This window comes from Symphalangus syndactylus, chromosome 23, assembly GCF_028878055.3.
Source record: "Symphalangus syndactylus isolate Jambi chromosome 23, NHGRI_mSymSyn1-v2.1_pri, whole genome shotgun sequence".
NCBI lineage: Eukaryota > Metazoa > Chordata > Mammalia > Primates > Hylobatidae > Symphalangus > Symphalangus syndactylus.
Window position 1 is genome coordinate 41,324,754 of NC_072445.2, and position 20,201 is coordinate 41,344,954.

Consider the following 20,201-nt stretch of genomic DNA (forward strand, 5'->3'; position numbering starts at 1 on the left):
GCACTCCAGCCTGGGCAACAAGAGTGAAACTGTCTAAAAAACAAACCAACAACAACAACAAAAACACTTATTGCGGGGCAGGTTCTCATAAGAGGCCATGGGAAAGCCATGTCTGATCTCAGGGACACAGGGTCATCTGGGCCTCTGGCTAATAGAGGCCAAAGAATGGGACTATTTTCCCTGTGAAATCCTGAAGACCAAAAATGGTGGCGTCTTTATCTGCATTAGCAGAGGTAATTTGCTCTTTCTTGAAATCCAAGGTCACTTCTACTGTCTGGGGATTTTGATCCAGGGTCAATGTGGTTTCTCCTTTACAGGAAAGCTGAGTCAAAGAAGGGTGAGGTGGTTTATGTTGGTCATTGGCTACCTCAGATTTTAGAGCAGCTCTACCTTGATTGTGGGGTTGACCTTATTTTTTTTCCTGTCTTCTTCTCCAGGTGAGGAAAGAGGACTTCCTGTATATCTCTATCCTTTTGTTTCCATTACTCACTTTCTGTGGCTGCTGCTGCAGAAGCCACTGCTGACTGATGTGGATACCTCAACTTTTGGTTTACAGAAAGCCTAGGTGTCTTTTGGCCTCTCTCCAGGTCGATAGCCATGGCTCCTGAAAGAAATAAAAGATGATCATCTTTCTAAAAAGTCTTGTCTGAATTATTAATAACTTAACTGGAGAATCTCACTTTTCCTACTCTCATATTTTAACCACAGTTGCTCTAACACAGACCTTTGAGGATCTTTTCATGACTTCATTCACAAATACCTATTTATGTTGTACAGATGCTACTAGGAAGGAAATAGGGCTGTCTGTTTTGACTGTGGAACTTAATTTGGTCTCTTATCTTTGTGCATGCAACCCTGTCCTTGGGATAGCTTTCTTGAGCATATCTACTTATGTTCAAGAGGTAAATTGTCCTGAAACCCCCATTGCTATAAGTATTTATTTTATTACTCATAATACTTAATGCTCTTAAAAGTTGGGTTTTTTTTTTTGTTTTTTTTTTTAAATACCTAAACTTCATTGAGATACTTTGAACTATTTATACAGAAAACGGAAACTTCTAATACCTGGCTTCTGTTTCTTAAAATGTTATGATCATACATGGCTTAGGGCTTTATGGCCAAATAACTTCACTGAACCCAGGAAAAAGAATAGATCCATCTGAAGCAGACCCGTAGCTTCCAGCAGCCTAAATTTTCCGCTCCATTTGTATCCTACATTTTCTGTGAGGAAAAGAAGTGGAAGGAGACAAGCCTCAGCCCTTCCCCTGGCACCTTTACTCTTTACCCTTCCTCCTGGCATGGTGGAAAGTGCACTGGAGGAGGAGTGAAGGGCCGTAGGTTTGCATCCATGTTCTGCCACTTGCCAACCTTAATGGCCCTTACAATTGATTTACCCCCATGAAATTTGGAATGATTTCTAAAGTCTTTCCTCGCCCTGAATGTTAACATTTTCTGATAGTCAGGACTTTCTGTAGCTTCACCTTCCTTATTTAGTGTTACTTGTTTCTCAAGACTGAACAGAGAAGGAAGCTGTCAAAGTGTGCTGGGCACACACCCTGCAGCAGGGCAATGGCCAATTCTAATCTCAAGTCATTAGGCTGCAGTAGCATGACCACTGCTTCCTGTCTACCCCCAGAGGGTAGAGACAGCTGAGCTCCTGTAGTTGGGGTCAGGCCCAGCCACTGTGTAGGGACAGTGATTAGTGTTGTGTCACCAATTCAGGGAAGGAGCCACCTTGTCTTATTTTCCCTCTTGAATTATCTTGATATGACCCCATTATAAATTTCCTTTTGTAAACCTCTGTCTCCCAATTTCTCCTTTTAGCTTACTTTCTACTGAAGTAGAGGAACAGAAAGTACAACTTCCATCCTCTTTCATCAGCCCTGAGAGCAGAACACAAGCCCCATTACTGGGAACTATATCCTTGGCTCCCTGGATGTGGCTATTAACTTCTGGCCTGCCACTCTATCACATATGCATATGGAGATGGTGTCATCCATGTCCCTTACCCTGTATTTACAACTTCTATCACCCAACAATGCCAGTGGCCCTGATAGTCCCTCTGGGAGGGAGAGAAGAGTAAGCTGGAGTCACCCCTTCCCTGTACTTCCCACCTCGCCAGGCCTGTTGGTGTTAGTGTCCCTTCTGATCTTGGCCTGACCCTTGTCCCCTGGGCACTGGGCTGCAGGTTGGAGAGGCAGCATGATGGAGTGGGGATAACACATACTCCAAAACCAAACAGAAGCCAGACCTGGGTTGGGTCCTGGTGAAACAGTCTAGAGGCTTGGTGACCTTAACCTCCTAATTAATCTTCCTAAGCATAAGTTTCCTTATCATAAGTTACGTATGGTAAAATTTTCCTTGGATGTATTCATTTTAGCATGACTTGAAATTATGTGTGAAGGAACCTGGTCCACAGAAGTTGCCCTGTAAATTCAGATTCACTTTCCCTTGGACATATGGATGACATTAGCTCATTACAGTTATGACCTCCCTAAAACTCCCAAATATTCTTTAAGTTCTTCTCTTATTTTCCCTTTAGTTTGTTTGTAGTCATATTTCTTAGTTCTTATATCAGGTAGGATTCGCACATCTTCTAGTTGGACAATATTGGAGAAGACACCACATTTTGACTGAGTTCCAGTGATATGACAGCCTTTCAATTCTCTAATCTCACAGAAGTTAGAAAAAAAAGTAGATAATCAAAATCCACAGAAAATACAGAAGATTCCATTAACTCTGAGGATGATTCTGAGGTATCCTTAGGACCTCAAGAAAGTTGTTCTCTCCTGGGCCTGTAGAGAGTTCAAGTGCCAGGAATCTACCACAAAGTAGGGGGGAGGTGTGGGGCGGGGGGGTGGGGAGCGCAGTGAAGTGCTGAGGGGCTTCTCAGTCTTCTTTAATTTGAGTGAGAAGAAAAGAGCACTTCCTCATTTTAGAGTACAAGGTGTGAACTCACTCTCAGCTGCCAAGTGAGCTTCACCTTGGGCTGTTGTGCATGCTTTCTCCTGGTGCTTTAAGCCACCTTGAGATGTACAGACCAATACTGGCCATCACAAAAATATACTCGAGTACATAGACCATTGACACTATAAAGCAAATAAACAATGAAGTCTACATAACAGCCAAATAACAACATGATGATAGGATCAAATCTGCACATATCAATATTAACTTTGAATGTAAATGAGCTAAATGCCTCAATTAATAGAGTGGCAAGTTGGACAAAGAAACAAGACCTAACTGTATGTCTTCAAGAGACCCATCTCACATGCAGGGACACCAATAGCCTCAAAGTAAGGGATGGAGAAAGATCTATCAAGCAAATGGAAAACAAAAAACAGCACTCTCTATCCAACAAAAACAGAATATACATTCTTCTCAGCTGCACATGGTACATACTCTTAAAATTGACCACAATTGCTTTATTGGCCAGAAAGCAATTCTTAACAAATTCCAGAAACCTGAAATACAGGCCGGGTGTAGTGGCTCACGCCTGTGATCCCAACACTTTGGAAGGCTGAGGTGGGCAAATCACTTGAGGTCAAGAGACCAGCCTGGCCAACATGGCGAAAACCCATTTCTACTAAAAAATATAAAAATTAGCCAAGCATGGTGGCATGCGCCTGTAATCCCAGCTACTTAGGAGGTTGAGTCACGAGAATTGCTTGAACCTGGGAGGAGGAGGTTACAGTGAGCTGAGATCATGCCATTGCACTCCAGTCTGGTTGACAGAGTGAGACTCATCTCAAAAAAACAAAACCTGAAATACCAACCACACTCTTGGACCACAGTGCCATAAAAATAAATACCAAGAAGATCTCTCAAAACCATATAATTAAGTGGAAATTAATCTACTCCTGAATGACTTGGGTAAACAAAGAGAAATTAAGGCAGAAATCAAGAAATTGTTTACAACTAATGAAAACAAAGATAAAAACATACCAGAATCTTTGGGACACAGCTAAAGCAGTGTTAAGGGAAAACTATAGTGCTAAATGCCCACATCAAAAAGATGGATCTCAACCTAACATCACATCTAGAGGAACTAAATAAACGAGCAAACCAGCCCCAAAGCTAGCAGAAGAGAATACCCAAAATCAGAGCTGAACTGAACAAAATGGAGATGAGAAGAACCATACAAAAGATCAAAGAAAGCAAAAGTTGGTTCTTCAAAAGAATAAATAAAGTTGATAGGCACTAACTAGACTAATAAAAAAAGGAGGAGGGAGAAAATCTAAATAAACACAGTCGGGAATGACAAAGGGGACGTTGTCACTGACCACTCAAAAATACAAAAACCGCTTGGAGACTGTTATGATCACCTCTGCACAAAAACTAGAAAACCTAGAAGAATGGATAAATTCCTGGGAACATACAACCTCCCAAGATTGAACCAGAAATTGAAACCCCAAACAGACCAATAACAAGTTCCAAAATTGAATCAGTAATAAAAAGCCTACTAACCAGAAAAAGTCCTGGACCAGATGGATTCACAGCCAAATCCTACCAGACATATAAAGAAGAGCTGGTATCATTCCTACCAAAACTTTTCCAAAAAATTGAGAAAGAGGGACGCCTCCCTAACTCAGTCTATGAGACCAGCATCATTCTGATACCAGAGACACAACAGAAAAAAAGAACTTCAGGCCAATATCCCTGATGAATATATATGCAAAAATCCTCGACAAAATACTACCAAATGAAATCCAGCAGCACACCAAAAAGCTAATCCATCATGATCAAGTAGGCTTTATCCCTGGAATGCAGAGTTGGCTCAACATATCCAAATCAATAAATGTGATTCATCACATAAAGAGAACTAAAAACAAAAACCACATGATACCTTAATAGATGCAGAAAGGCTTTTGGTAAAATTCAATATTCATTCATGTTAAAAACCCTCAACAAACTAGGTTTGAAGTTATAGTCCTCAAAATAATAAGAGCTATCTCTGACAAACCCAAAGCCAACATAATCCTGAATTGGCAAAAGCTAGAAGTATTCTATTTAGGAACTGGAACAAGACAAGGATGCCCACTCTCACTACTACTATTCAACATAGTACTGGAAGTTCTATTTGGAGCAGTCAGGTGAGAGAAAGAAATAAAAGGCATCCAAATAGGAAGAGAGGAAGTCAAATTATCTCTCTTCATAAATATTGATTCCATACCTAGAAAACTCCATGGTCTTTTCCCGAGGGCTTCTAGATCTGAAAAAGAACTTCAGCAGAGTTTCAGGATACAAAGTCAGTTTACAAAAATCAGTAGCATTTCTATACACCAATAACATCTAAACTGAGAACCAAGTGAAGAATGCAGTTTCATTCACAGTAGCCTCAAGAATAATAAAATACCTAGGAATACAGCTAACCAAAGGGGTAAACAATCTCTACAATGAGAATTTTACAAGACACTGCACAAAGAAATCAGATTACATAAATGGGAAAACATTCCATGCTCCTGGATAGGAAGAATTAATATCGTTAAAACTGCCATACTAGTCAAAGCAATTTACAGATTCAGTGTCAAACTACCAATGACATTTTTCACAGACTTAGGAAAAAAACATTCAAAAATTCATATGGAACCAAGAAGGAGCCCAAATAGCCAAAGCAATCCTAAGCAAACAGAACAAAGCTGGAGGCATCACACTACCTGTCTTCAAATTATAAGGTTACAATAACTAAGACAGCATGGCACTGGTACAAAAAGACACATAGACTAATGGAACAGGTTAGAGAACTCAGAAATAAAGCCACATACCTAAAACCATCTAATCTTCGACAAAATTGACAATAACAAGCAATGGGGAAAGAACTCCCTATTCAATAAATGGTGCTGGGATAACTGGATAGCCATATGCAGAAGAATGAAACTGAACCCCTATCTTTCGCCATATATAAAAATCAACTCAAAGTGGATTAAAGACTTAAATATAAAACCTAAAACTGAAAATACTAGAAGAAAACCTAGGAAATACCATTTTGAGCATCAGCCCTGGCAAAGACTTCATGAAGAAGACTCCAAAAGCAACTGCAACAAAACGAAAAATTGCCAAGTAAGCCTTAATTAAACTAAAGAACTTCTGCACAGAAAATGGAACTGTCAACAGAGTAAACAGCCTACAGACTGGGAGAAAATATCTGCAAACTGCGCGTCTGACAAAGGTTTAATAACCAGAATCTATAAGGAACTTAGTAAGCAAAAAAGAACCCCATTAAAAAATGGGCAAAGGACATGAACACTTTTCAAAAGAAACAAGAAAAAAATGCTTAATATCACTAATTAGGGGAATGCAAAACAAAACCACAATGAGATACCATCTCACACCAGTCAGAAAGGCTATTATTAAAAAAGTCAAAAACTAACTGATGCCGATGAGGTTGCAGAAAAAAGAGAACACTTATACACTGCAAATGGGAATGTAAATTAGTTCAGCCATTGTGGAAAGCAGTCTGGAAATTTCTCAGAGAACTTAAAACTACAGTTTAACCCAGCAATCCCTTTACTGGGTATATCCCCAAAGGAATATAAATAGTTCTACCTAAATACACACACACATGTATGTTCACTGCGGCATTATTCACAATGGCAAAGATACGGAATCAACCTAGATGCCCAGGTTCGGTGGCTCACGCCTGTAATCCTAGCAGTTTGGGAGACCGATGTGGGTGGAGTTCGGTGAGGTCAGGAGTTTGAGACCAGCCTGGCCAACATGGTGAAACCTTGTCTCTACTAAAAATACAAAAATTATCTGGGCATGGTGGCGGGTGCCTGTAATCCCAGCTACTCAAGGTAGGAGAACTGTTTGAACCTGGGAAGCAGAGGTTGCAGTGAGCCGAGATCGCGCCATTGCACTCCAGCCTAGGCGACAGGGTGAGACTCCGTCTCAGAAAAAAAAGAAAATGTACATTAGAATACTGTACATCTAATCTAATACCGTGGATTAGAATACTACACAACCATAAAGAATGAGATAATGTCTTTTGCAGCAACATGGATAGAGCTGGAGGCCATTACCTTAAGACAATTAATGCAGGAACACAAAACCAAATACTGTATGTTGTCACTTTTAAATGGGAGCTAAACATTGAGTACACATGGACACAAGGGAGCAACAGACACCAGGACCTACTTGAGGGTGGAGGGTGAAAGGAGGGTGAAGACTGAAAAACTACCTTTTGGGTATTATGCTGATTACCTGGGCGACAAAATTATCTGTATACACAACCCCCACGACATTGTAATTTACCCATATAACGAACCTACACATGTACTCCTTGAACCTAAAATGGAAGTTGAATAGTGAAAAAAAATAAAAAAAATTTTTAATGAGGGAGAAGGGGACTGGGCATTGTGGCTTCTACCTATAATCCCAGCACTTCAGGAGATTGCGGCGGGAGGATTGCTTGAGGCCAGGAATTTGAGACCATATTAGGGAACATAGTGAGACCCCATCCTTACAAAAATTTTAAACACTAGCAGTTGTGGCATGCGCCCATAGTCCCAGCTACTCAAGAAGATAAGGAGGGAGGATCACTTGAGCCAGGAGTTTGAGGCTGCAGTGAGCTGTGACCATGCCACTGCAGTCCAGCCTGGATGATAGAGCAAAATCGTGTCGAATGAAAAAGAGGGATGGGGGCAAAAAATTTTGCCTTGAGCTGGCCCTGCCATTAGATGAACCCATTAAGAGCAATTTCTGTTTGGTAGACTCAAAGTTCACTGATGGATGCTGTCGTTGTTAGATCACTTTTAAAACTGTACAGTGTGGTCCAGCACAGAGCACAGTCTTTCAAATGAAAGAAAGCTGGATTTAAATTCTGACTGCCTCCTAGGGCGTAGCCTTGAACCAAGGACATTCCTTCAACTCTTGCTTTGATCATAAGTAAAATGAAGGATAATCAGTAATGTGAGTATACTGAAAAAAATGAAAGCATTGAGCATGGTACTGGCATCCAAAAGAGGCTCAATAACTTTCTTTATTTTTATTTCATAGAATTCCTGACCTCAAAGAACATATCTGTGAGTGATTTCTGATAGGGAAACATGTTGACCTTGCCCCAAATACCTAGTACTTTCAAAAAATAGTCACATGTCTAACAATCTATACAAATTCTTCTCTCTTGTCAGGTAGAAGTGAGAGCAAGAGTCTAACAGCAAACACCCTTCTGACCTCTGAAATGCTTCAAACTAGATTACAAAGATTTTGTTGTCACGGATGGGGGACACAGCTGGGAGTGTTGGAAACCACACCCACTTCTGCCTGAGGGAAAGACAGGATAGTAGCTAGGTGACCACTAGATACCCTCTCTCAGAGTTGAAGGGTCCTTAAGCCTGAGAGGTCATTATTGTCATCATCTGTGCCCTGTAATGAGGTGTTAGTAGGGGTGATATGTATTTCTTCTGGACTGGGAATTTAACTGCTGGTTTATGTTCTTCCAGAGCTCCCTCTTTGCCCACTAGCAGGGCATTAGCTGGTGCTGAAGACAGTGGCTGCTTGGTGAGCCTGGATCTCCAAGTGACTCCAAGTGACCCCCTCAGCAACTCCTGATGAACAGGTAGCATGTAAAAGAAACCTTTTTGGTTTATACCAGTGAGATATGGGAGTTGTATATCATTGCAGCATAATCTAGGCTATAGATGATCCAATACTGCTACATTAGGGTCTTTGATTTCCAGTCAGGCCCTATGCCTAGGATAGCTTACTGCTGGCACACTCTTCAGCCAGTCTCTCAGCTCTGCACAGTACCAGATATGCCAGGATTTTGGCCTTTGATTCAGAGCTCTTTTCTGGAATTTTCATCATGACCAGAGAATAACTCTGTCTTGCTTTGCTGACAAGAAGTATTAATCTAGAAATGGCTATAGTTATAGTTCATACAGGAAATGTGTTGCAAAAAATTGAGCTAATCTAGAGAAGAGAAAATAAAAGATGGGAAGTCTTAGTTGCATTCAAATCCCTGGTTCCAGTTGTACCTGAGGTGCAGTTACATTATTGTTCCTTTAGTTTGCTAAATAAGATAATGAATCCCCATGTTGACAAGGTTAAGTTAGATTTCTATAATTTTTCTAGGAATAACATAGTGTTTTTATTTGCCCAGATGTTATAGCTCACCTAAAAAAACCCTATGTATCCAGGGCTTTTGTTGCCTTTTTTTTTTTTTTTTTTTTGAGACAGAGTCTCGCTCTGTTGCCCAGGCTGGAATGCAGTGGTGTGATCTCAGCTCACCACAACCTCAGTCTCTGGGGTTCAAGTGATTCTCCTGCCTCAGCCTCCCTGGTAGCTAGGACAACAGGCATTCACCACCACACCTGGCTAATTTTTGTATTTTTAGTAGAAACGGGGTTTCACCATGTTGGCCAGGCTAGTCTCAAACTCCTGACCTCAGGTGATCTACCCGCCTCAGCCTCCCAAGGTGCTGGGATTACAGGCATGAACCACCATGCCTGGACTATTGCCATTTTCAGTGTTGTGTCCAGTGACGTTTCCTTCACACCAAGAAGTCTTCAGGGGATTCATATATGGCTTGTGAAATCCTCTAGTGACGTGGAAGTTTCTATGTCATGGAGATAGAGAAATTGTGATGCCTGGATGCCTGAGGTTTTTTGGAGTGAGGTACTATGCATTTGCAAGTAATTGTAAACTGTATAATGCAGGATTAAAAGATAAACTATTGTTGCATTTAGAACTGTGTTTAGAATACAATAATTTGTTGTTGTTGTTTTGTAATAGGACTGAAGCCAATATTAAAGCAAGTCAACCAAAGGTTCTCTGGTGTAGACAAGACAGCAAAAGGACAGACGACCTTGTGGAACCTAGCATTGTTCTCCTTCTGCAGCACTAAGTAACATTTGTGCTCTGTTAAGATCTTTGCAAACCACACACAAGAATTGCTGGTCATCCTGCCAATAGATGCTGCTCACAGAACCAAATTTCCTGTGCTGAATTGTCACTCATGGGCTTGAGAGTAGGAGACTGGAGACCAAGGTGGCTAGAATCCAGTTGGGCCTGAAGTCTCCCTGTTGAAAGGGCTCCTTGTGGAATGAACAGCACATGACTCCCGTGGTGGATCTGATAGTGGCACAGCACCAAGTGATGCAGGCCTGCCAGGGGCCACAGACACAGAAGATGCTCCCAGGGTCCCCCGTGTACTCCAGACACACTGCAGGCCACCTCTCCCAGCAGGTTCCCAGTCATGGGCCCCATCGTCATGACTTCTGTCCAAGGTGTGCTCAGAAATCTCTTCCTTAACTGTGACTTTCTGACAGGTGGAGGATGTGGTCAGGAGTGGGAAAAGGATTCGAGATGGGAAGAGGGAGGGGTTCAGAATGAAGAGAGATAATCTGTGCCACAGATGCTGGCCCTGCAGTTAGCTCCCACCTAGTCCGTGCACACATATTCTAATCCCCTCCCATTCCTCTACATGCTGCGGCCAGAGAGGCGTTTCTCAAAGTGGAAGTCTCATCCTCACTTCTCCGGTTACAGTGCTGGGCCATGGATAACTTACAAGGCTTAGCAGGAACTGTCTGCGCACTCCCCCTTCCTGCCCACTACCTTGTTTCCCTCCAGTCGCGAGAGCAAACATTGATTGAGCATTAACTATGTGCCAGGCTTGTCCTAAGTCCTTCACATGTATTCACTCAAACAATCCTCACAACATTCCAATCACATCTCCCATTTCACAGTGAGGGTTCTAAAGCACACAGTGGGTGAGGAACTTGTCCAGGGTCACACAACTAAGTAGGGGTGGAGAAACATCAAATCTAGGTGGCCCAGGTGGTGGCCAGAACCCATCAGCACCTCACTACAGCTGCCTCCAGTTTCTCCCTCTAAGAAATACTCTTCCCTGTCAACTCCTGTTGTCCCCTGGGCTCAGTTGACATGTCATCTCCTTGAGGAGGACATCCTGAGATGCTCCCCGACTAGGGTGGGCACCCACTTCCACACTCCAAATGCCTATTTGACCTATGTATTGCTGCATCCCCACTGCCAGGCAGATAGCGGGCCCCTAATAACTATGATTTGAGCAAATAAATATGGTTCTTCAAAAAATAGGGAGGACTCCTTGCTTCTGATAATGGTGGGCTAGGACATTGGACCAACCCTCCTGCAGAAAATAGCCATTTATTTTGATGCAATATACCTGGCTATGACTAGAGATTTCAAATATTTGGAGGGCTATTATGTGAAGAATTATACTTACTCTTTGTGACATAGAGGTCAGAAATTGGTCGTTTCCATAGAGGATGAGAGACACAGAATTGTGCTCATCATAAGTACCTTTTTTAAAAATTAGACTTAGTAAAATGGGCTGCCTTGGTAGGTGGTGAGTTCTCTGTCACGAAAGAGATTCAGCCACTTGCTCTGAGAAAGCATGGAGAATATCAACATTGTAAGGGTCGACCACCTCATCTCTGAGGCCCCCTCCTCACTTAGGTTGCCATTGCAGGTGGAACACTGGGCTGAGTGTCAAAGAACCTGGGTTCCACAAGCTGTGCGATCATGGCTGGTTGTTTTGGATCTCATTCCTTATCTGTTATTTAAGCTCACCCATCAATACTGACCCACTTCACAGAGTTATGAAGGGATTAAATTAGGTATTACATATAAATCTTTGTTTTGTTTGCTTTTTGTTGTTCTTTTTTGTTTTGCTTTTTTCTTTACATTATGAAATCCCAAGTCAACTTTTTCCATTCTTTTATTTTTTAAAAAATTGACATCATCATTATAACAACAAAATCATTTTTAAAATGAAAAAACTCACCTGCAACCCCACAATCTAATACAATAATCACACTTTTTTCCCTTTATTCTCCTTTATTGTGACCAAGGATGACTTTGGGCATTGCTGTGAGGAACTATTTCGTTTAACACCCTGCCACTTGAACATGATTCACACTCAGCCTTTCACCACCCTCCAAGTAGCTACACATGATATGATAATAGTATTGGTGGTGGTTTTAGAGAGTTGGAGAGAAAACTGAAGTTGGATTTGGGTAAAAGAAAAAAGAGTGGGAATTATTTTTTCTCCATTCTAAAGCCCATAGAGCAATGTTAATTGTTACCACCCCTCTGCTATTCTGTCTCCTCAGGTACTGTGTGCAGAAATGTGATTGAGATTCAAGTCAGGGCCTCTCTGCCCTTTTCCCTCCAGAAACAAAACCAAGATAATTTATCCAGAACAAGGTGAAAAAAGGAAGGGAGGGAGGAGAAAAAGTCCGGGTCTTACCTGGGATTCTCTGTCTCCTGCAACATGAAGGGTTTAGCGTGGGAGGAGGTGGTGAGAACTCTGGGAGAGAAAAAAGGAAAGAATAGTTTTACCCATGCTGAAGTTAAACCTTCACCTAGAGAAGCAAAAAAAAAAACCACACTTCTCCATTTTGTGCCTCCCTTCCTAGAGTTTAGCTCTTTGGCTAAACTTTTTAGCCAAAAACCTTTTTAGCCAAAGGTTTAGCTAAGTAATTGGTTTTACCAAGGCACTCACTCCTCCTATCCCGAGTCTATTTGACTCCCTCCCCATCATCCCCCTCACCTCTTTTCAGGCAGGGTGGGAATAGCAGCAGGAGGAGATTTTGGGAGCCTGGCAACTCCTGCAAAGACCGCAGGACAGCCCCTCTGTGGGGATGCATGGTGCCCCATCTGCTGCCCTTCTGAAGAATGCACTGCCTTCACTACTGTGTTAGAGTCCATCCAGACTGTTCTATCCAAAAAAGAGTTTCTTTTTCCCCCACAGGCAATCAGGAAATGATTCCTTTCCCGACTGCTTCTGTCTAGTGCCTGGGAATCTTGAGTCAATCCCTCAGTAAGTCAGTGACTAGGGAAATCTACCCTCTCTGAACCTCCCAGTTCATGTTGCTTAGGGAACCTGATATTTTCATGAAACCTGCCTACACATGGGCAGCCCAACAGCAGAGCAAATGGTGGTGACCAAAGTGAACAAAGAAGTATAGTTGTGCCAGCTTCCTAGTTGCCCATGTGGACAAGTCAGCAGGATCAGGACACAAGGAAGAGTAAACGTGAGACAGCATGTGACTTCTGCGATTAACAGATTTTTAAACCCTGAAATTTTGCTAAACTTTTGGTGAAACCTGAACTTTCTTCGTTGCATATACTGGCACTATCTGTACCATCATACAACTGTCTCACATTAAAGCTATTTTTCTTGAGCACTGATGAGTAAGGTTGGTATGTTTGAGTTCCTCAGATCAACAAAATCTCATTTTCCTGTAAGTCTTACAGTTAGTATTTAAGGAACTAAAACTTAAATACATTTTGTGAAGTGGTTGACACTTCATTGATAATGATTTATTGCTTGGATTAATAAATTTTCCAAAAGTTGTCTTATTATGTAGAATACGGTTTGCAACCAGCAGAACCATTGATCTATACTGCAATGATATGCACTATGTATAATTGTTTAAAAGCCTCTACTTAATGATGTAAAATGCTCTAATTACACATTTGGGTAAACTGTATACTAACATCTGATGGCATTTTTCCACTGTTTGTTGCTTTTTTCAAATACTTTATTGTACAAAGCTGTTCTTAATATTTTTCAAGTTTTTTTCTTTGAATTTTGCTAATGTTTTCCTTGAATTATGAGCACTGACAGAATGTGCTTAGCACTTTTGGCTATTCACACAGCTTTTGAGCATGATTTGCATCCAATATTTACACTGCTAGCAATAATAAGCCATCTGTGAGTTTTGTCAAAAGTTATTGGGGAGTTTTTAAATTTTAGAAGTGCAAATTACTGTTTCTTTGAACTATTACGCAGTTGCAAAGGCATTTCCAGTTATATTTTGTGTACAATATCAGCTGTTCCAGATTATGATTCATTATTAATATCATTGCTTCCTTCTTCCCTCTGAGGTCCAGAAGATTTATGTTTACAATATTTAGAAACAATGTTAAAAAGGTATCCAAAGTTTGTCACTTTATTATTAGTTTGTTCTTAATAATCTGTTTAGGTTTTTGAATTCATAGATATCAAAACACTGCACAATTATGATTTCCACAGGAATAACAACACACCAACAATAAGAACCAAAAAAAGCAAATAGGCTGCCTACAAGTTTTGACAATATTAGGATAATGATAATGACAGTTTCTCTAAATCTCCCAGTAAAGAATGTGCAGCAACCCAGCAACACTGCTACCTGTGGCCTCAGGCTGCAGTGTCAGCTCTTCCCTGGGTCTCCAGCCTGCCAGTCTATCCTGAAAATTATGTACTTGCCAGCCCCCACTGTCACGTGAGTGAACTGGCCCAGGCTGGTCACCAGGGTCACTTTCTCTGTGTGACATTAATTCATTCAATGTTCAGCAGTCTCTTTGGAGTTGAGATGTACCTATCATCTGCCTTTTGGGTGCTCAGGGTGGAGAACCAGAAAAGTATAACCTAGTGTGTATCCTCAAAGAGCTAACAATATGGAGTGGTACCTATAGGTCTGGAAACACTTTACTGACTGTGAGGCATACCAAGAGATGTCAGAGACCAGTCCCTCCTCAAATGCCAAATGAGATGCAGAAGAAATAGTTTGCTCAAGTTCATAGGCCAGATATCCCAGTGGTCAGGGAGTTTCATGAATGAGATGGAACTTTGCATGGAACCCGAGGGATGTGTATGATTTAAGTGGATGAAGAAAATGAGACTTTCCAAGCAGCTAGAAGTTAGGGAGCAGCAAGATGTGTGGTGGGATTGAGCACAGTGGGTTCAGAGGATAGATTGCAGTTTAATAATTTTTAGTAAATATCTCCCAACTGTTTGGCACTAGTGGAGCAAGTTCTTGAATGCCAAATGAAGGCATAAATCAGTAAGAGGCATAATAAAAGCTGAGCAGTGCTTGGCTTTTTATGAGCCGATCTTGATAGGAGCAGCTATTCGACAAAGTTGCCAGGTCATTGTTACATAGTCTCTGCCTTCTAGGGGCTCACTGCCTACTGGGAGAGACAGTCTGAAAGTTGGTGCAGCATGTAACTGTTGGATCAGGAGTTTGAGCCTGTGGACTGTGGGACCCCCAAGGAGGGTGTGACTACTCTAGGCAGAACAATCCCACAGTTTATTTATATTTAACCTTGAAATTCATTAGAGGATTTTTCAGCAGAGGTTTGGTACTTGTTAAGGTTTGCATTCTCTAGAACCTCAAGGAAAGCTGTACTGTGCATAATGTATCCTCTTATGTTAATGTTGTGTACTGTGATCCTGTTTCAGGGACTTGCACTTAGAATCTGTTACAGTGAGCACAGAAGCAGACCTGTGGGCTCATAGTCTTTACCCTCCACCCATATATACAAGATGAACAGAGTGGAGGTTAAACAACTTGACCAAACAACAGTTCATGGTAAAGCCCAAGACTGTACCTGCCCGTCCAGTGCTTTTTCAGTGTATCCTGGAACTGAGCATAGACCTCTTCCCAGGCAGAGCTGACAGCAAGTAAACAAGATCATAATCAGGGGACCAAACAACGTTGTCTAAAGTGTGAATGTCACCTGAGGAGAAGCTGTGAGATCAGAAGGGTGGGGCAGAGGAGTAGACACCATGAGGGAGAGTCCTTGGGGGTGCGTCTGCCAGACTGACACTGTCTGGTCTGGGCAGTGGAGGGGCTGGCAGGAACCACAGGTACTGGTGGTGTGACTACTACAGTTACAACTGTCTGTGCTTGGACATGGACCCTCTGCAATATGCGGCAGTCTCATTCATTGCCCCCTACATTCTTTTTTTTTTTTTTTTTTTTTTTTTTTTTTGAGACGGAGTCTCGCTCTGTCGCCCAGGCTGGAGTGCAGTGGCGCAATCTCGGCTCACTGCAAGCTCCGCCTCCCGGGTTCACGCCATTCTCCTGCCTCAGCCTCTCCGAGTAGCTGGGACTACAGGCGCCCGCCACCACGCCCGGCTAATTTTTTGTATTTTTAGTAGAGACGGGGTTTCACTGTGGTCTCGATCTCCTGACCTCGTGATCCGCCCGCCTCGGCCTCCCAAAGTGCTGGGATTACAAGCGTGAGCCACCGCGCCCGGCTGCCCCCTACATTCTACACCAAGTAGAAATGGAAGGCGATTGGATGCTTCACAGAGAGACAAGATCTAAGTGGAGAAGGAATGCGTCCTGTGGCTGCGGAGATCCTTGGAGCTTGGAGGGGAGAGCTTGAGCCCCACTGGTGATGACCTCCCACAGCTCGCCAACTCAGCCCTCCCTAAGTCCCCATCGGGGGCCAATTCTCTCTCCGGGGTTGGGGGGACTCCCCCATAGCTCATCCATCATAGGGATGTTGGTATCTACTGTGGGTTGGGTAGGGCTGATGTGCTGAGGATGGCTCCCCCACAAGCAAGAGATGTGGATTTGGGGAGCTTCCCATCTTGTGTTGAAGGAACATAACTCAGAATAGTAAGAGCCAACTATAACAAACCCACAGCCAACATTATACTGAATGGGCAAAAGCTGCAAGCATTCCCCTTGAAAAGTGGCACAAGATAAGGAAGCCCTTTCTCACCACTCCTATTCAATATGGTGTTGAAAGTCCTGATCACAGCAGTCAGGCAACAGAAATAATAAAGGGCATCCAAATAGGAAGAGAGGAAGTCAAACTATCCTTGTTTGCAGACAATGTGATTCTATATCTAGAAAACCCCATAGCCTCAGCCCAAAAGGTCCTTCATCTGATAAACAATTTCAGCAAAGTTTCAGGTGACAAAATCAATGTACAAAAATCACTAACATTCCTATACACAATAGCCAAGCCAAGAGCCAAATCAGGAGCACAATCCCATTCATAATTGCCAGAAAGAGAATAAAATACCTAGGAATGCAGGTAACCAAGGAAGTAAAGGATCTCTACAATGAGAATCACAAACGCTGCGGAAAGAAATCAGAGATGACACAAACAAATAGGAAAATCTTCCCATGCTCATGGCTAGGAAGAATCAATATCATTAAAGTGGCCATACTACCCAAAGCAATTTATTGATTCAATGCTATTCCTATCAAACTTATCAATTACATTTTTCACAGAACTAGAAAAAACTTAAAATTCATATGGAACCAAAAAGCCTGAGTAGTCAAGGCAATCCTAAGCAAAAAGAACAAAGGTGGAGGCATCACATTACCTAACTTCAAACTACAGGGCTACCATGACCAAAACAGCATGGTACTGGTACAAAAGCAGACACACAGACCAGTGGGACAGAACAGAGAGGCCAGAAATAAGGCCACAAACCTACAGCCATCTGATCTTCAACAAAGTTGACAAAAACAAGCAATGGGGAAAGGTCTCCCTATTCAATAAATGGTGCTGGGATAACTGGTCATATGCAGAAGATCGTAACTGGACCCCTTTTACTATGTACAAAAATTAAGATGGTTTAAAGAGTTAAAACCCAAAATTATAAAAATCCTGAAGATAACTTAGGCAATACCATTCTGGACACAGGAACCGGCAAAGATTTCATGATGAAGACACCAAAAGCAATCGTAACAAAAGCAAAAATTGACTAATCAGATTTAAGAGCTTCACAGCAAAAGAAACAACAGGGCAGACAATCTACAGAATGACAGAAAATTTTTGCAAACTATGCATCTGACAAGGGGCTAATATCTAGCATCTATAAGAAATTTAAACATGGAAAAAAAGCCACTCCATTAAAAAATGGGCAAAGGACATGAACAGACACTTTTCAAAAAAGACATACATACAGCCAACTAGCATGTTAAAGAAAACCTCAGTTATCACTGATCATTAGAGAAATGCAAAATCAAAACCACGATGAGATATCATCTCATGCCAGTCAGGATGGCTACAAAAAAGTAAAAAAATAATAGATGTTGGTGAGGTTATGGAGAAGAGGAACACTTACACACTTGTTAGGAGTGTAAATTAGTTCAACCACTGTGGACAGCAGTGTGGTGATTCCTCAGAGAGCTAAAAACAGAACTACCATTTGACCCACCAATCCCATTACTGGGTATTTACCTAAAGGAATATAAATCATTCCACCATAAAGACACATGCGAATGTATGTTCACTGCAGCACTATTAACAATAACAAAGCCGGGCGCAGTGGCTCACCTCACGACTGTAATCCCAGCACTTTGGGAGGCTGAGGTAGGCGGATCACCTGAGGTCGGCAGTTCAAGACCAGCCTGACCAACATGGAGAAACCCCATCTCTACTAAAAATACAAAATTAGCCAGGTGTGGTGGCTCATGCCTATAATCCCAGCTACTTGGGAGGCCAAGGCAGGAGAATTGCTTGAACCCAGGAGGCAGAGGTTGCGATGAGCCAAGATCACACCATTGCACTCCAGCCTGGTGAAGGAGCAAGCCTCCATCTCAAAACAAACAAACAAACAAAACAAAACAAAAAAAAACAACAAAAAGAAAAGGGAAAAATACACATTCAGAGGAGATAAAAAATAAAAAACCATGATGCATGCCTACAGGATCTAGAAAATAGCTTCTTAAGGGCAAATCTAGGAGTTATTGGCCTTAAAGAAGAGATAGAGAGAGAGGAATAGAAAGTTTGTTGAAAGGGATAATAACATAGAACTTCCTAAACCTACAGAAAGATATTTATATCCAAGTACAAGAGGGTTATAGAACACCAGGCCAATTTAACCCAAAGATTACCTCAAGGCATTTAATAATCAAATTCCCACAGGACAAGGGTATAGAAAGGATCCTAAAAGCAGCAAGAGAAAAGAAACAGATAACCTACAATGGAGCTCCAATACATCTGGCAGCATATTTTTCAGTGGAAACATTACAAACCAGGAGAGAGTGACATGACATGTTAAAGTGCTGAAGGGAAAAAACCTTTTACCCTAGAATAGTATATCCAGCAAAAATACCCTTCAAACATGAAGAGTAAACAAAGACTTCCCCAGACAAACAAAAGCTCAGGGATTTCATCAACAATAGACTGGTCCCATAAGAAATGTTTAAGGGAGTACTTTGGTCAGAAAGAAACGGACATTAATGAGCAACAAGGAATCATCTAAAGGTACAAAACTCACTGTTAAGAGTAAGTACACAGAAAAACCCAAAGTATGATAACATTGTAACTGTGGTGTGTAAGTAGAAAGAATAAATGATAAACCAATCAAAAATAGTAACTACAACAACTTTTCAAGACACAGTCAGAAAAAATAAGATAAAATTAGAAACAACAAAAAGTTAAAAAGTGGGGAGATGAAGATGTAGAGTTTTTATTAGTTTTCTTTTTGTTTGTTAATGCAAACAATGTTACTAGGTTAAAATAATGGGTTATAAAATAGTATTTATAATCCTCATGGTAACCTCAAACCTAAAAACATACACTGGATACATAAAAAATAAAAAGCAAAAACCTAAATCATATCACCAGAGAAAATTACCTTCCCTAAAGGAAGACAGGAAGAAAAGAAAGAAGAAGACCACAAAACAACCAGAAAACAAATAAATAACAAGGCAGGAGTAAGTCTTATCAATAATACATTGAATGGAAATAGACTAAACTCTCCAATCAAAAGACATACATAGACTGGCTGAATGAATGGAGAAAACAAGACCCATAGATCTGTTGCCTACAAGAAACACACTTAACCTATAAAGACACACATAGACTGAAAGTAAAGGGTTGGAAAAAGTTATTCCATGCCAATGGAAACCAGAAAAAAGAGGAGTGTTGATTTTGACACAAAAACTATAAGAAGAGACAAATAGGCCGGGCGCGGTGGCTCACGCTTGTAATCCCAGCACTTTGGGAGGCCGAGGTGGGCGGATCACGAGGTCAGGAGATCGAGACCACGGTGAAACCCCGTCTCTACTAAAAATACAAAAAAATTAGCTGGGCGTGGTGGCGGGCGCCTGTAGTCCCAGCTACTCGGAGAGGCTGAGGCAGGAGAATGGCGTGAACCCGGGAGGCGGAGCTTGCAGTGAGCTGAGATTGCGCCACTGCACTCCAGCATGGGCGACAGAGTGAGACTCCGTCTCAAAAAAAAAAAAAAAAGAAGAGACAAATAAAGTCACTATACAATGATAAAGGGGTTAATATGGTTTCCATTTCTGTGTCCCCACCCAAATTTTGTGTTCTATTGTAATCCTCAATGTTGAAGGTGGGGCCTGGTGGGACATGATTGGATCATGGGGGTGGATCTTTCATGAATAATTCAGCACCGTCTTAGTGCTGTTCTCATGATAGTGAGTTCTTCTGAAATCTGGTTGCTTAAA

At 41.6% G+C, this 20,201-nt stretch overlaps 1 long non-coding RNA gene across 3 annotated transcripts in view; it reads left to right on the forward strand.

Moving 5' to 3' along the window:
- Positions 1-13,172, forward strand: part of LOC129473837 (uncharacterized) — a 35,508-nt gene extending 22,336 nt beyond the window's left edge. For all 3 annotated transcript variants that reach the window (XR_010119114.1, XR_010119115.1, XR_010119116.1), the window contains 2 exons: positions 8,445-8,560; positions 9,736-13,172. This is a non-coding gene — a long non-coding RNA (uncharacterized lncRNA). The remainder of the gene's footprint in view (positions 1-8,444; positions 8,561-9,735) is intronic.
- Positions 13,173-20,201: the final 7,029 nt, after the last annotated feature.